We start from the raw sequence: 19,185 nt of genomic DNA, 5'->3' as shown, positions 1-19,185 counted from the left end.
TGACTACAGAGGAATGTGCATCAGCATCAACAATGTCCAAGAGGTATGTGTGATGAATTCATATCCACAGTCTTACAATGGAAGAAGGAGAGAAAGCTATAGTAATTAGACTGAATAGTGTATACACATATTTGATCTCAAATTGAAAGACTTATGTAGAGTTTTAAGTTCACCTGGAAAAGTAATATTTAAAATTGCCTCAACAAAAATGTGAGAATTGATGGTCAATGACAGAGAAGTTAAATAAGGGAAGCAATTCAGGAATGTCTAAGGGTTGTTCATCCAGGGGTTGGAAAGTTTGGTTTTGGAATCCACGTTCCTGGTGACCTTGATTTCCTTTGTGTAGCATATCTGCTGGAAAGTGACAGAGGACAGACGGCTGCTTTCAAAAAGAGTCTGAGACAGCTGGTGAGATCACTGAACCCGGCAGGCAGTAAGGGAGGAAGAGATGGTTCTTGACCCCGGCAGGGCGGAGGTCAGAGCTGCAGCACCAGAGCTCTCATGGGTAAGTCTGCGTGGTTCCAGAGTTCCACGCTTCACTCCCTTCTAAAGATGTTTTATGCAAAAACGAAAGCAAGCAAGACTTGAAGCCAAGTCCCTACATTAAAAAAAGCATTACTATTTAAAAACCTTTTCTTTAATATCACAGCTAGGTTGTTAGTTATGAAAAGCATATTCATCAAAGTTATAATGGCATCATTTATATATCCTTGCTCTCTGTGTTCTTTATAAAAGCTCCTATGTTACTATATTTTTTATCTAAAATGCTCTCTGCTCAGTAAGCAATGCCCTTAAATGGAATAAATTGTCCTATCCATTGAAATAGAAGTTATATTATTCAAAGAAAACTTTTAGAAACTGAAATCTTTAAGATTAATTTCATGTGCTATGATAAAATACGTTACTCTTCTAAAGAGGTTTGGCTTTTCTGGTTGAATTGGTTCCTCAGGAGTAACTATACAGTTTTTGCATATATCATCTTTATCATATTGCATCTATAGAGCCATGCACCACATAACAAGGTTTTTGTCAAAGACAGATCACATGTATGACAGTGGTCTCATAGATTATAATGGCACACATATAGAAACCTGATATATGGCACTTGATATTGGCGTTGCAGATTAAATAAAAGAATTGTTGATATTCAGTAATGGTGCTAGGACATTTGGTTTTCTATATAATAGATATAAATAAAAATATATATGCCATCTAACATTCTATAATGTTTGCATAATGAGCAAATCATTTAACAATGCAGTTCTCAGAATGTATCCCCCCCATTGTTAAGTGACACACAACTGTATGTGTATATATATGTACACACACACACACACACACATATATATACATAGGGATGATGACAGTGTGGCCTGCTGACAATATAAAACAAGGCAAAAATGAAAACTTGTCGGAGTCATACAAAAGAATGCTCTAAAAAGTCTCCTTAATTTAAAGCATGCCCTAAATTCTCCTTTCATATTCAGAATTAATTTGTTTTGCTACTTCCACAATGGTACCATGGGTTGGAGTTCTACTGTATATGATTGTCAGTGGAGATGTAGAGATCATACTCCATTCATTTGTCAATTTCTATAGCTAATGTCCACAGTTCATTTCATTAGTATTCAGGAAGGCATATGTGAGAATCTGTGGTATCTGTTTTGAAAAAAATGGGTTCTTTTGCACATTCATCATAGTAGTAGGATATGATTTATTTTCTTTGACATTCATATCAATATATTACCAATTATTTTTGATTTACGATGTATAAAAGTGACTTCCCAAGATTTGTGATAATTTTAATAGATTGAGAAGATACATTATTTGTTTTTAATAGTTTGTAGTTCTTGTTTTATTTCTAGAGTTTATTCTGTCCTTTGAATAATATTGCAGGATCCCTATTCCTCTAGAATCTCTATAATAGATATATATTTGGATATTATTCAATCTAGTTCATACTTACATGCAATATGAACATATATGCAGAACAAACAGATACACAAGAGCTTAAACTTACAAAGCAGATTAAAATATGGGGTGAACTCAACTTACAGCACGCAACTCACATCTTCCCACTCTGTACAATTGGGTAGAACTCAACAATAAGACATTAATTAGCCCATATGTTAGTCACTTCAAAAATCCACTCAACTGCTTAGCAACACCCTATTTATAGGAAATGATAAGGATCATTTAATACTTGCAAATTGTCCTTAGCACAGAGGAATTAGAATGTAGACAACTGTGACACCTTGCTACAAAAGATGGGTCAGTTGCTGAGAGATTTATCATTCTGTCCTATCTCAGTATTTTCCAAGAGTAGGTAAAAAAAAAAAGCTATTTTTTAAATGATCTGACAGCAAACCCATGTAACTATGCTCAGAAAAGAATAAAATCCTACAGTTAAATTTCATGGAAAATGTGACTAGTTGAATGCCTGTGTGCCATTACTAAATTAATATAGACTGAAACAAAAAGAAAGACAAAACTGGCATTTCAGATACTGACATTGCTACTGTCTCTCTAAAGACAAGCATCTGTAAGTTAAAATGTAACCCAAAAACATCATAAAACTGCTTCTTTTTAAGAACTACTCTATCTTGCCAATAAAAACTGACAAACTTTTTTTTTAGAACAAGTATAAATTTAACATAAAGCATTTAAAAATTCAGAAAAGTTCTTAAGAGCTGGCATCTTTGGATGATGTACTGGAATTTCTTATTCTTTCTCCTGTGCATTTCAATGAACTTCCTCATTGTCTGGAATACTTCCTAAAAGCACCTGCACAGCTCAAGTGGCACTAACAGTAAAGGAAACCTGAAGGAATGGGTACTTTCAGAGTGAGTGGATTTTTCCTGGATTTATGAAGTCTTTTGTAGAATTTTCCTCAGAATAACCATCTCAAGGAAAAACAAAATACATGTTAATATAATATTGACAGAGATAACATTAACTGAGAAATTCTATTAATAATTAAATCATCAAGAAGTATTATTCCTTAGTTACTGTTACTGTTTTTTTTAACCTACCAGAAAAATTAAGTTCCTTCAATGTGAGGCTTATTTTTCTTTATTTTTAGATCTTCTGGAATGCAAACAGAATTCATTATTTAGGCCAGTGTCCAATATATATTGAACAAATTTCAGTATATTGAAATTTCACAATGTTTCCTGGATTTTGAAGAATTATACTATAAAGGCCATTTCAGTCAACACATCTATATAATAAAACTTCAGCTCAAAGTATCAAAAACAACTTATTTCATAATGTTTCATAATGCTAGTGTCTATTTTTCCTACTGAAGGAAATATATACAGATTTTGTTTTTTAGGAGGCAGAAATTTCCCCAAAAAGCAGCCCTCTTTGGGGTAACAGCGGCTTTCAAACTGTTACACAATCCCAGCATTCCTTGGAAGCATCTCAGGGGCTGATGGAGAAGGTACCAAAGACCCATACTTCTGCTTTAACCAGAAAAATGGCACTTTAATATATTTTCCATATAATATGATCTTGTTTAAAAACATGTGAAAATCTAGCCTAATTAGTCTGGGCAAAGAATTTATGTCTAAGATTTCCCCCAAACAAAGAATGTCATTAAAAAATGGGAAAATGATATGAACAGACATTTTTAAAATGAAGACATACAAATGGCCACCAAGGATATTCAAAAGTGCTCAACATCACTAGTCATCAGATAAATACAAATTTAAAACCACAATGAGATAACATCTTACCCTAGTCAGAATGTCTGTTATTGAAAAGACAAAAAATAACAGACTTTGGTGAGGATGTGGAGAAAAGGGAAATCTTACACGTTTTTGGTGAGAATGTAAATTAGTACAACCTCTATGGAAAACAGTATGGAGATTTCTAAACAAACTAAAAGTAGAACTACCATTTGATCCAGCAATCCCAGTACTGAATATCTACCCAAAGGAAAAGAAATCCATATATCACATAGACAAAAATTTGTTTCCTATCATATTGAGTGGGGGACTTTGGGGGGCAAGGTTAATAGAATAAATATAACATTAATGTGGAAGTTCATAGATTTATATATATATGATTTTATATAATTATTTTAAGTCCTTTGTGTTAAATATAGCAGTTATTCTCTTTTTATTAATGAAAAACAATGATTCCTAAAAGTCGATTATATAGTTTCAGGTTGTATAGTTAGTATTTGGTGAAGCAGAGACTCAAACTCCAAACCTCTTACTTTAGGTTCAGCGCTACTTTCATGTCATTGTAGTCTTAGTACCATTCTGGATGTAGACAAGGATATTACCAATTGAGCTCTGCAATCAAATTGTCACATGCTTTTTTCCATGAAGATGAAGCAACCCTCAGTATAAAATGGGTTTTTCACAGATTTTAGGTAGTGGTAAGTGGGATTCCTCATGTAGGCTGTGTAGATCATGAGAAATTATGTTTCCTGACCTAATCACCATGATGAACTCACTTAGTCATGGCAAGACAATATCTAATTCAAGATATGGTAAACATACTCTAGCAAGTGTCACCATAAGTATGTTAAAATTTTAATTAGGCTTTTTTTCTTCTGTATTTTATGAGATCAAAACAGACAGGTGTGCTTATTTAACGTGGGAAATGTCCAGCACTGGAGATTTAAAAAAAAGCTCCTGTTAACATTGATGGCTCATTTCCCAACTGTCATAAACTCCTAACCAAATTTAAAACATTCCCCTCATAAGCTCAGCCATCTCAGATAGTTAAAAATATATATTTGTTGTTGTTTCTGTTGCTATTGCTTTTGAAAAGCAATAACTATAAGTGGTTTTAATGCACTTGCTACATAAAGTTTCATCATTCAGGTTAAATCTTGTCATTAAAAGAGAGAAAATAAACACATGAATAGTCATTTCTCTTAAATTGCTATTATTTTTTCTCAGAAGAATTTAAGAAAATCAGCTCATTCAATTTGTATTATTATTATTAACAAAACTAAGTTTCTCTGAGTCTTATGTACTAATTTAAGTTGACAATGTTTGAAAAAAGTGATAATAAATGTGGGGAAAATTGTTTTCTTTTAGAGAACTGTCATGAAAATATAAATGATAAATGAGGTAACAAGGAAACATTAATAAAAGGATAAGAGTTAGAAACACACAATTCTGTGTCAAATTACACTGCACTGGATAAACAAATTCAGTGAATCATGTTTTGACTGACAATGTACTTAACCAAAGGTAAAATGTGAAAACGAACAAAAGAAATATATCCCAAAGAGCTGAAAGGATTGGAGTGACAGTTGGGTAGATGAAATGTACCAGGAAGTGAAGCGATTGTATGTTTGAGCAAGTCATGTGTCAAATCTGCAAGGGAATGAATGTTATTCAGACTCTGAAAGATAAAGATAGAAATGTATTACCAAAAGAACAATACCCGAAATAAAACTGAAAGAGTTATCTGATTATTAAACAATTTAAAGGTGTGAAATTAGCACTGAAAGTCAGCTTTACAGGAAAGGATATTTGATAATGTCCACCAGAATGCATGAGCCCAATCTTATATGAAATTTAAGCAGTTATTGATGTTGAACCTATGTAAATTTGAGCCTAATAAAATGGATGGATGTTTATTTCCGAAAAAAATTTTAGCCTGCCAAAAATTCTGAAAATATAACTGCAATTTTGCACCCAAAGAGAGTTGTGAACCATTTATTTGAAAACTTATTAAGTAAATAGGTTATGATTTAGTACTCAATGTCACATGTTGAGGTTGGCTGCTTGCAATACATTATAAGGAAGAATATTGCATCGAAACACATGACAGTAAAATCGTTCTGAAATATCAAGTTTTTTTATTGCACAAATTCCTCATATATTTGGTATTCCAGGGAAATAAAAGCTACATATTGCTTCATTAGCTGAGTCGAGCCACTCCATTGCTTTGGCAGTTAATAAATATGAACCATGTTCAACACCTTGAGCAGATGAAGACTATGATGAATATTTCATTTGTCTTAGGTTAGAGAGAAGATAATACCTTAAAATGAATGCAGCGATCCCAGCCTGATAATAACTCTGAATTCCATCAGAAAAAAATCCTATCATCATTTAATAATTGGCTATATAAATTAGTGAAACTAGTAATCAAGAGATCAGGAAAAACTTGATCACACTGAGGAAAAGTCCACTTTAAATGTCTATCCCAACCAGAAAACTAGTATTTTTGAGCTCAGTTGCCTACTCTTCTGAAAATGTAGCTAGACTATAAACTCTTTCTTCCCAATCTACTATCCAGCAGTTGCCAAAGCCAAAATCTTGGGTGTCATCTTGGACTCCTGTCCTCCTTAACATTTGCTAATTTTAGCCTCATCTGTCAACACTATCTCTCTCCTGAATTATTGTAACCACCCCTAACACTGATGTTTCTATCTCCTGCCTTGCCCTTGACCAATGACTGAATCACCCTGCCATGAAGGGGGATGACAGTTATTACACTGTTGTTTTTGCCTAGTAGTTTGTCAGTTACTTGTGCTAGGCCATATGTGTTTGAGTAACAAGAATAATGTTATAAACACTATTAAATCCTAATACCTAGCACTTATTATGGATTGGTTCAATATTTTTAAATTAATTAATGAATAGATGGTTGGATGGATGCTTGGAAAAGTTCTATGCCTGTGAGAACAAAATTATAAATGATAGTTAGCAAAAGAAATATTACCTCTAGATATACACTTTTGGTGCATTATGAAGTAAAACTAATAAGGTCTGTAGAAATTATGAATTTCAAAAGATAAATAAATCCAAAGTGTTTTCTATTCTGAAGTTAGAATGTCACCATAGGAAAGGAGAAATAAAATGATTAATGTAGGATCTGAGAAAATGGATGGTGTACCCAAGCAAATAATCACAGATATAGATTGTACTGTCTCCATTTCCAGCTTGACAAGCGAGATGTACCACCTCATCATGGAATCCTTGGCAGGTACTGTTTTTAAAATCCTTCAGGCTTTAAAAAAAAATTTGCCCATCTTAACTGGCAGGCTATAAATAAATGTTGACATGGCATTACTGTGTTTCTGTTCCACTCCACCAATTTTTGGATTTTTTTTCTATATCCTGAGAAAGACAGTATAAAGTGGCAAAAAGAAGATTGGTTTAAAATTTCTTGGGAGCTCAATTACTGATTGGGATGCTTGGCTGAAAAAGATTAGTGAAAACTGGAGTGACTTAGGACTCTCCTTAATTGCTTTATCAATAAAATTACAGCAGAGATGAGCTAGTCCTAAAACATTATGCTTCTTCGATGTGTTTCTTTAGATTTTATTAAGATTTGTCAAATCCTAGAAGTGAAGATGGTCCTTTATAATCTTCTAATATCCAGTGAATTTTCAAATACTTTCAATCACATATTCTCTGGGGAGAAATTCAGCAAGAACTTTGTTCAAGGGGCCTGTTGAGTTGACCTCTATATATCTGAAAAGGATGAATGCCTGTGAGAGTACTATTTAAACATTACACCAACTGACAGGAATTACTAATTACTAATCCCATTTGACAGCACCTCAGAATATTATAATCCTTTCAACAATTGTACAATTTCTCAGTCAAACATAAAATTAATTTATTTTAGTTGTTAGATTATATGGTATTCTGATGGTTATAAAAACTAAAGATGTTAAGAAAAGAACAGATACAATTAGAGGATAAAAGAAAAAAGATCAAATAAAGATAAGTAGCTATAATCCCAAAAACGATCATGTATGATCTTGTTTACTGTAGGAGAACACTCACAGAAACTCATTAATAATAATTTTGATAAAATGAATTGGTCAGAGACTGTCTCTATGTCATTAAGTTAAGCAGGGTTTGAGAAGCATCAAATATTCAGTCGTGAGGTCATAGAGCTACTTTGTAGCAAATTGTTTGAATTAATTTTTATGTTTTACGTAGTCATTCAACCTATTTATAAATGCCAATATGAAAAAGAAGAAAAGGTTGATTATTTAATACATAATTCTCAAGAGCAATTTTGCTGTTAGAAGCTTAATATCAACTAATATCTAGACTTAAGAGATTCTTTAGCCACTTTTATAAAGAGTGTTTCGAAAACAAAGGTTCAATTTTCATCATTTTAAGACTTTCAAAGTCTGTGTAGATAGCAATGTAAAAAAACAAAGATCTTATTTATGCTACACATATTTTCAAGGAGCCATGGAGAATCCCCTATGTAGCTAGCTCCGTGGATTTCACCAGCTGTTATGTGAAATTTCTTTCTCTAAAAAATGTACAAAGCTGAATAGTAAATTCCATAGCATATCTTCTGAGCTTAAAGACAGTAGCATTCAAGTCTATTTTGTATAAGTTGTACTAATGACTATTGGATAGAACATAAAACTACAGGGTGAATACAATGCTAGGGCTTTGGAACTTATCAAGTTATTGTTTGCATGAAGTCAGTAGCACAGAAATTTAAATAGCTCCAAAAGTACATGGGCAGAAATTATAATCGCCAAATAAAGAATTTGGTAAGCCCAAACAACTAAATCCTTCATAGATGATGGAGAAAATGTCTCCATGATCCTTTGAATGATGTGACATATTCCATTTTTTAATCTATTAATCTACATAGATTTATTGGCCATCTGTTATGTGCACAGCACTATGCTGTCTCTTTTTGTTGGCTCAGTGGGTGTTGTATTTTCAGCACATATTCTGAAGAGAGAATATAATTTCATAGCTCCATTTTCTCAGCTGCCAATTAGTCATATATAGGCTCCCATTTGCCATATCCCTGTGAAACAGGAACATCCTGTTTTAATTAAAAAATAATGTTACCAGTTGCTTGCTACCTCATTAACTACCCTCCTTTCAATGGAGATATTCTAATTCTAAATAACCTTTTCCTCACATTGAACAGAAATATGCCCCTTTAATATCATGCTGTCTTTGAACTGATCCCTAGAGCCAGAGATAACATCTAATTTGCTAAAATATGACAGTTCCTTCCAATATTATGGAATACTTTTGTCACTTCCCTGACCAGTTTAGTATTCTGAACATTAAACAGACATGACTTCCAGATACTTTGCACCTCGAGTCAGCATTACTTTACCTCTTCACCTCCCAAAACACTGCCAAACTCCAGAAGTAGCTAGAAAATTAGAGCAATAATTCATATATGGATTATCTGATGGCTGCTTGGGCTAGGACAGTATCAGAAAGGTGGCAAGAAGTATTTGGCTCCAAACATAATATAATAACAGAAGCGATGGGATGCCTTTCATAGGTGGGAGTGTGACGTATGAAAGAGTAAAATAAAGAATGACACTACTATTTTCCTGGATGACTAAGAGAATGGAACAACCACTACTGAGTCAGGAAAGATAATGAGAACTGCACGTTTGAGAATGAAGTAGGAGAATTTAGAAACTCAGTTTTAAAAATATTAACTTTGAGAAGCCTGCTCAACATACAATCAGAGATGTTGGGTATGTCATTGAATGTATGTTTGGTATTTAGTGGTGAAACATTTTTGATAAGACTAGAGAAATAATTTTGAGTCAATCACCCCAATAGATGATATTTTTGAGCCATGAAACTGACAAATATACTGAGTAAAGGGAGTTGACAAATTTTTAAAATACGGCATGTTTAAGTACATACATAAGTAGTAAATTCATAGCAAAGTACACACATAAACAGTTATCTATGCTTATTGAAAAAAGAGACTTTGGTTATATTGATTCTGACTTGTAACAAATTCATTCATACTTACAGTCCAGATAAGCTCAGCTAACTCTATCATACCCAAATTTACCTTAACCTGCTTCTGAATTCATTTGGAACTGAAAATAATTTAGCTGCTCCTTAAAAAATAGAGCAGAATTTGGTTGTCCTGAGTACTCAAGGTAGTTGGATAGGGAAAACAATGGAATGTTCTTCATCTGGGAACATAATCTAAAAGAAGCCAAAAATAGTTTTGGGATCATAAATTATTGTATATTCAGGCCTTGAGATTTTAACAGTTAATGTTGCCACATTAAAGTGATCTGTTTTCTGTTACTTTACAAATAAGTACATTTAGCTGTTGTTATAAAGAAACAAGACAGGGAATTCGGAATGAAAGGTCAGGATAATAAATCTGCTTACACGAACCCAGTCTATCCCGGTACTATTGATTTTGTCGTCTGTATCTGCTCCAAACATTTCCTGTAACAACTTTAAAGCTCATCAATCAAAGTTACCCTATACATAAAACATGTACAAGCCAAAGTGAATAGGAAATCCTTACTCTTTTCAGAACTTACAGTCCTGCCTACTTAGCAGTATTTTGTAATTGGTGACATATTTCACATATGAGGGCTAGTACTCGATCTGGAAAATGACTATTCTGAATCTGGTCATACAATTTTGATCATTGTGTCTTCAGTGCTGAGCTAGCTCTACCCATGAAATAATAGCATGAGCTATTTCCATGGATTCTATTAAAAATTAAATTACTAATGACCTTAAACCAAATCAGACAAGAAAAAACACAAAGATTCTAAGCAGAAAAGATTAATTAATTCAATTATATCACATTGAAAAAGCTTAAAGTAATATCATAAACAAAGCTAAAACTAGGTACTAAAGACATTTGAAAAATGTATAGCAGACAAAAACCAATATTGAGAACATACTTATAGTACTACATTATATATATATGAAAACAGTTCATAGTAAATGTATATAAACCGGAAATTCACATAAGATAATGCATGAATGGTCAATTAACAAATAGTAAGATGCTCAATTTCACTAATAATCAGGGAAATGCAAATTAAGAATGAGATACAATATCTTCCCAATAAAACTGGCAAATGTATTAGTTTAACAATCCCAAGTGTAGACAAAGTATTGGTAAATAGGTATTCTCAAACTTTGCTGGTTGGAGTAGAAATTGGTATTATCTCTTTTCACAGCAATTTAGCAGTAAATTTTCCAACAAGCAAAGTTGGAAATTTCCATACCCTACAACACATCATTTCTCTTCTAAGTATATCAGCCTTGAGAAACTTTTGAACATATGTTCAGGGAGACATATTCGCAAATATTCATTGTGGCATTTTTGGGATTTTAAAAACTAAAAGCGATCTACTTGTTATCAACAGATGAATGGGTAAATAAATTATGATGTATTTATATGATGGAATAGATATATCAAGTATAATGCTAACTGAAAAGAAGTTAGTTCTATGTTGGCAAGTAAAAATAATATAATTTTGATAATGTGATAAAAATGTATCACATTAAATTTTAAAACTCACAAAATAATATTATCTCCTTTCATGGACATATACCTATGTTAAAACATAAAAAATGTAAATACGAATAATAAATAAACTTCATGATAGTGATTGCCTCTAGAAAGGAAATAAGAGAAATGGGTCTGGCAAAATATAGATCAGAGTATCGCTGAGTTTTCTTAGTTAAAATATGATCAGAAGCAAATTCTGTGAAATGCTAACATTATTAATTTCAGATGGTAGTATAGGCAACTTTATCATATTCATACACTTTCTGAGTAAGTTGAAATTGTTCACAATTAAGTCTTTTCTTTAAAAAGGAAATTATACTTATGTACTTCCATTAAATGTGAATTTAGGAATTAGTTATATTACACATACATTTATAACTATGTGTGTTTGTAACAGTATTTAGCTCTGGTATTATTTATCCATCTTAAAAAAGTTACAGCAGAACTATCCATTTACTGGTCATGTTTTAAAGCCAGTATCAAAAATTTCCAGCTGATATGCATTTTGCCTAAATTCTACGTGTTTCTGGTAACTTTGACCTGCCTCTGGCCTGCATGTCTTGTTTCGTAGCTCCGCACACTCACAGTACAATCCTTACCCCTCTCTGACATTCACAGCCTTTCTATCCCTCTCTGGGATTCTGGCCTAACCATCAGAACTTTGTCATCACTCCATTTATTCCTGTTTACTTTTTATTCTTTGACAGACCTAAGAGAGAAGGCAGATGCTCCCTGGCTGTCTCTTATAACTAGAAATCCATGCCCACAAACTTCTGCATATCTCATATTTAAACATAGGTCCCATCTCTTCCCAACTCTTAAAATCCATTCTGGACAAGAACCTCTAGAACTCACAATTGGTTGTCAGCAAATTTCTCCATGTTCTCTACCAATTCTTTGCAAGTTCAATTCACCTTCTTTCTTTAATTGAAATCTGCCCCTCTCCTGGATATATGCATTCTTCTGTAACCTTTTCAAATGGTGGCTTTCTCACCCATGCCTTATTTGGCATGCCCTCCTTGCTTTTAATTTCTATCTCTAGACAGTTACTCCTCCCTCTTCCTGGAAATCCCCAGCATATGTGAAGCTCATGTTGCATAGTCTATTGTTCTTACCCTTCTCATTGCAGGTGTTTAGATGCCAGTGGGTGACTTCCCTCCATATCTTGGAGATTCTAGCTGTTGACTCACTGTCACTCAAAAAATTCTTCTTGTATCTTTCTTGATTAACTTAATATCCTCATGAATGGTTCTTTGAATCCTCTGCCCCCCTCAGTTTTTGGATTTATTACCTCCAATATCCTTGTTCTTCAGCAACTCCTATACCCCTCCATAGCCGGATTTCCCATTTTCTCACCATCATCTCTTATTCTCTGACTTCAAAATATTTTACTCCTACCTGACTCTAACATCCATTGTTTCAATTCAACTATTTTCCCTATCCCTTACCATCTCCTATCTCTACTTCTCTCAATATCCACATAAGGTATTGGAATCTATCATAAAATTACTCCCCTGCTTATATCATCAAGCTTTTGTCCCTCTCTCTTTTCTTACACAGTCATGTAGTGCACAACAATGTTTAGGTCAAAGACCAATGATGACCAATACAATGGTAGCCCATAGATTATAAAAATTTATTTTTACTGTACCTTTTTGATGCTTAGATATATTTAGGTACACAAATACTTACCATTGTGTTACAATTGCCTACAGTATTCATTATAGTAACATGAAGTGGAGGCTGGCAGCCTAGGAGTAATAGACTATACCATATAGCCTAGGTGTATAGTAAGCTATACCATCTAGGTTTGTGTAAGTGTACTTCATGATGTTTGCACAATGACCAAATGACCTAATGATACATTTCTCAGAGTATATCCCATTATCAAGCCGCACATGACTGTACATCTCTGGTAAAACTCCAAACTTGGTTAAATCTAACTTTCCACAGATTTTGCACATAGGCTGCTAGACTTTTCTGGGAAAAACAAATAACGAGGTTGTTTCCCACTTTGTATTGATGACCATTCATTTTAAGTGGCTCCATAGTGCTGACAAGGCATTTGTGGTAGGAAGAAAAATGGTCCCTCAAAGATATCTCTATACTTATCCCCGGAACCAGTAAATATATTGCCTTACAGGGCGAAAAGGACTTCACAGATGTGATTAAGGACCTTAAGGTAGGGAGATCATTTTGGATTACCTAGTTGTACTCAATCTAATCCATCAGTTCTTAAAAATGAAAGAGAAAGGAAGAAGAGTGGGTCAGAGAGATGTGATCTGAAAACTTAACCCCACCCACCATTGCTGGCTTTGAAGATGGAGGAAGAGGGCCAGGCACAAAGAAATGCAGGTGACCTCTAGGAGATGGAAAAGACAGGAAAAGGGAATTTACACTAAAACCTTCAGAAAGAAAACCAGCTCTGCTAGCACCTTGATCTTAACCAAGTGAGACCTGTGTTGAACTTCTGGCCTACATAGAACGGTAAGATAATAAATTTGTGTTGTTTTAAGCCACTAAGTTTATGGTAATTTTTAATGACAGTAATAGAAAATGAATACAGTATCATATAAGATTTCCCTTTTCCATTTATTTTCCCACGTTTCTTTTTTTTCTTTCCTTCCCTTCGTTCCCTTCCTTCCTTCTTTCTTTTCTTTCTCTTTCTTTTCTTTCTTTTTCTCTTTCTTCTCTTTCTTTCTTTTTTTGACAGAGTCTTGCTCTGTCACCCAGGCTGGAGTGCAGTGGTGCTATCTTGGCTCACTGCAACCTCTGCTTTCCGGGTTCAAGAGATTCTCTTTTCTCCTGCCTGAGCCTCCTGAGTAACTGGGATTACAGGTGCGCACCACCACGCCCAGCTAATTTTTGTATTTTTAGTAGAGATGGGGTTTTGCCATGTTGGCCAAGCTGGTCTTGAACTCCTGGCCTCATGGGATCCGCCCGCCTTGGCCTCCCAAAGTGCTAGGATTACAGACGTGAGTCACTGCACCTGGCCTATTTTCCACACTTCTTTCTTTCTTTTTTTTTTTTTTTTTGAGACGGAGTCTCGCTCTGTCGCGCGGGCTGGAGTGCAGTGGCGCCATCTCGGCTCACTGCAAGCTCCGCCTCTTGGGTTCACGCCATTCTCCTGCCTCAGCCTCCCGAGTAGATGCGACTACAGGCGCCCGCCACCACACCCAGCTAATTGTTTAGATCAATGGAACAGAACAGAGCCCTCAGAAATAACGCCACTTACCTACAACTATCTGATCTTTGACAAACCTGAGAAAAACAAGCAATGGGGAAAGGATTCCCTATTTAATAAATGGTGCTGGGAAAACTGGCTAGCCATATGTAGAAAGCTGAAACTGGATCCCTTCCTTACACCTTATACAAAAATCAATTCAAGATGGATTAAAGATTTAAACGTTAGACCTAAAACCATAAAAACCCTAGAAGAAAACCTAGGCATTACCATTCAGGACATAGGCGTGGGCAAGGACTTCATGTCCAAAACACCAAAAGCAATGGCAACAAAAGACAAAATTGACAAATGGGATCTAATTAAACTAAAGAGCTTCTGCACAGCAAAAGAAACTACCATCAGAGTGAACAGGCAACCTACAACATGGGAGAAAATTTTCGCAACCTACTCATCTGACAAAGGGCTAATATCCAGAATCTACAATGAATTCAAACAAATTTACAAGAAAAAAACAAACAACCCCATCAAAAAGTGGGCGAGGGACATGAACAGACACTTCTCAAAAGAAGACATTTATGCAGCCAAAAAACACATGAAAAAATGCTCATCATCACTGGCCATCAGAGAAATGCAAATCAAAACCACTATGAGATATCATCTCACACCAGTTAGAATGGCAATCATTAAAGAGTCAGGAAACAACAGGTGCTGGAAAGGATGTGGAGAAATAGGAACACTTTTACACTGTTAGTGGGACTGTAAACTAGTTCAACCATTGTGGAAGTCAGTGTGGCGATTCCTCAGGGATCTAGAACTAGAAATACCATTTGACCCAGCCATCTCATTACTGGGTATATACCCAAATGACTATAAATCATGCTGCTATAAAGACACATGCACACGTATGTTTATTGTGGCATTATTCACAATAGCAAAGACTTGGAACCAACCCAAATGTCCAACAATGATAGACTGGATTAAGAAAATGTGGCACATATACACCATGGAATACTATGCAGCCATAAAAAATGATGAGTTCATGTCGTTTGTAGGGACATGGATGAAACTGGAAACCATCATTCTCAGTAAACTATCGCAAGAACAAAAAACCAAACACCGCATATTCTCACTCATAGGTGGGAATTGAACAATGAGATCACATGGACACAGGAAGGGGAATATCACACTCTGGGGACTGTGGTGGGGAGTGGGGAGGGGGGAGGGATAGCATTGGGAGATATACCTAATGCTAGATGACGAGTTAGTGGGTGCAGCGCACCAGCATGGCACATGTATACATATGTAACTAACCTGCACAATGTGCACATGTACCCTAAAACTTAAAGTATAATAAAAAAAAAAATTGTTTGCATTTTTAGTACAGAAGGGGTTTCACCGTCTTAGCCAGGATGGTCTATTTTCCCAGATTTCTAAGATGTCTTCTTCAAATTTTAATCTTCCATGTACTCACAAAAATTAAAAATTTTAAATTAAAAAAAGAAAAAAACCTTTAATCTTCTGCCTTCATAGTCATGCCAGCAAGGAGTCTACTTCCTGCGTCAGTGAGAATTAAAAAGAAAGAAGAGAGAAGTTCCTCATGCTCCCACAACCACATGTACCAATCTATCTGCCTATGCACCTGAATACCTGACATTCTCTCCTGTTACTATAAATAAATTGTGATATTACTTAAGGATATTACTCCAGCAATTGCCCTCTCCCCTAAAGGAAACAGTTTTTCCTACTAGACCATTAGAAAAGAAAGATATAATTCCAGTTATTTAAAAAAAAATCTCCTCATCACACATTCCTTTAAAGTTCACAAGCACTCACTGTGAAAAAAAAGAAGTTCCCTTTCTCATTGGCTCTTCTTCTCAGTTCCTTTGTAAATTCCTTCTGACCGCTCAGACCACTGACTTTAGAATGCCCCAAGTAGGTTTTCTTGGACCTCATTCCTTTTGTAATTGCATTCACTTTCTAGGATCTCATCCTGTCACATGATTTGACGTATCATCTGTAAGTGACAACTACTCACCGTCAAACTCAATCCCATATCTCTCTCCTAAAGTGAAATTAATAATACTAACTCTTTCCTCAGAATTTCCTTGTGTGTATCTAATTGGCTTCTCAAACATAACTGATCTGAAATTGACTTCAATTTCCCATTTTCCCCAAACCTGCTCCTTCCTCAGCCTTACTTATTTTACAAATGGCAACTTCGTTTCTCCGTTGTTCATACCAAATAACTTGGATTATCCTTGACTTCTTTCTTTCATATGCAATCCATTAGCAAATGCTGTCAGCTGGCTCTAGCTCTTCTAAATGTATCTAAAACCTGATTCCTTCTCACTCACCCTTCCATTCTCCCTTATTCATTCAACCTCCATTTAACTCCTAGATTATTGCAACGATCTTGCAATTAATCTCACTTTTTCTGCCTTATCCATCTAAAGTCAGCTGTTTCTACAACCAACACATTTCACTTTTAAAACCTAAATCTGATAAGATTCCTCTGCTCATAAACCTTCAGTAGCCTATCTCACTCCCAGCAAAAGCTAAAATTCTTACAATAACATACAGGGTTTAGCGTAATCTTCCCCTACATTACCGTTCTCACCTCCTGTGATTCTTCCTCTGGTTCAGTTGGTCTATATACACTGGGCTCCTTGCTGTCTTTCATACACCTAAGCATTCTCTCACCCTGTGGCCTCTGCATTTGTTCTCCTCACCTTCTGAAACTTTTCTCCTGACATCAGCATGGCTCACTCCCTTATCTACTTCAGGTTCCCTGTTTACCTACATAAAATAACCACTCTTCTCCCCACCTACCAGCCCTCCCCATTTCCTGTATCCTGCTTTATACTTCTCCATAGGACTAATCATTATCTGACAAACTAGATATTCACTTGTCTGTTTAATTATGGTTTGCCTCCAACACAAGGCAATATGCTCTTTGAGAGAAGAGACTTTTTCTCTTTTGATTATTCCTATATTCTTAGCATTCAGAAAAGTGCTTGGAAAATAGCAGCGCTCAATAATTTTTTGAATGAATGAATAAGTAATATTCCCTTTCAACGGTGCATATTCTCTTTGCAAAATGTATTAACAATTATTGTGTATTCAGGAACATTGACAACACCAAGAGGATGTCTATTTCTCAAGTAATGGCTTTCAAAATTTGGGAGTAGGTGGTGAGAAAGGGCGTGATACCATCCTTACACTGAAACTTCTATTCAGCTTGTATATATTCACAAACAACCAAAAACTATCAAAATCTCTTTGAGCCTTCCTCTTTGAATATTGAGGAAAGTCTTAGACTTGCTATTAATATTTCACAAGCCAGATGGCATTAGCAAAATGATGGTTGCTCTGGACCAAATTGTGTCTCCCCCAAAACTCAGATGTTGAAGACTTAACCCTCAATATGATGGTATTTGGATGTGGGCCCTTTGGGAGATAATTAAGGTTGAATGAGGTAATGAGAATAGGGCTGTCATGATAGGATTAGTGGCTTATGAAGAAAAAGAAGGAGAAGAAGGAAGAATTGGAGTAGGGGAAGATATTTCTCTGCCTTGCAAGGACACGGCAAAAAGGCAGAAATATATAAGCCAGAAAAGAGAGGCAGGAACAGAATTGGCCAGCACCTTGATCTTGGACTTCCCAACCTCCAGAACTGTGAGAAATAAAGGTCTGTTATTTAAGCCACCCAGTCTATGGTATTAACATTTTGTTACAGCAACCCAAGCAGCCTAATACAATGATCATGGCTAACTACTGGGTTGTTAAAGGGTTGCCATGTAACAATAGTTTAAAGACAGCCAGGCAGAAAAACATAGTTTTAATCTTGTCCTTACCATATCTTAATAATTCATAGATTGAGTAATTCTGGATTAGATTATTATACATTTGGATATTCATTGTACACTTAATATATTTTATTATCAGCTGAATAAAAGTGCTTGTCCTAACCTTAGGCATTATTTGGCATAAGCCTCTAGATACATATTCACACAGAAGGACTAGATGCAGAGACTATAGTATTGAGTATTTCTATTTTGCTGTTCCAAAATATGCAAAATGGCATTCATTGATTTTACTGAAAATTTCTTGGTCCCAGATGTCATTAATCTTGTACTTCCTAATACTTTCTCCTAAGCTAATGCTGGTTTTCACTGAATTAGTATTGTATAAATATCTGTTGAATAATGGACAAATGAATGGATCACATGAAAACAAAAGATTTACTTTTTGTAACTATTTTTTTAAAATATAATACACATCTTTTTATCATTATATAATCTCTCTTTCCATAATGTAAAATACATAATTAGTGTTTTTTTTAAAAAAAATCTCATCTAGTTCATTAAAGGGAAATATTTCCTGTTCCAGTAATTTTTTAATGTCATTCACTCACAAAAGCTCCCACTGGGATTTGGGTAACATACCATAATTTAGAATAAAATAAGACAGAACAAAATGAAAGCCTTCTTTGTAAAATTTGCTTTTTACTTTGTAAAAATTGCTTTGTTTAACCTTCTGATGAATCACAAATACTAATCTCATGCTAGAGAAGAAGAAATTGAGGCTTTGAGGAAGTAACTTGCCCCAAATGGTAAGAAAGAGTATCCAAATTAAGGATCATCTGACTTCATTTTCCTTTCACAACAGCAAGCTGCCTCCCAGGCCTTACTTCTCTCCTTTTCTGACATAGATACAAATATAGATAC

The 19,185-nt window shown here is 34.9% G+C and overlaps 1 long non-coding RNA gene across 1 annotated transcript in view; it reads left to right on the top strand.

Annotated features, from left to right (window-relative positions):
* The first annotated feature begins 298 nt into the window (after positions 1–298).
* The window catches only part of LOC134730819 (uncharacterized), a 98,047-nt gene continuing 79,160 nt past the window's right edge, over positions 299–19,185 (top strand). The window contains exon 1 of the long non-coding RNA XR_010112795.1: positions 299–505. This is a non-coding gene — a long non-coding RNA (uncharacterized LOC134730819). The remainder of the gene's footprint in view (positions 506–19,185) is intronic.

This window comes from Pan paniscus, chromosome 6, assembly GCF_029289425.2.
Source record: "Pan paniscus chromosome 6, NHGRI_mPanPan1-v2.0_pri, whole genome shotgun sequence".
NCBI classification, from domain to species: Eukaryota; Metazoa; Chordata; class Mammalia; order Primates; family Hominidae; genus Pan; species Pan paniscus.
The sequence above is the reverse complement of the archived record's forward strand: the minus strand, read 5'-3'. Positions and strand labels throughout refer to the sequence as shown.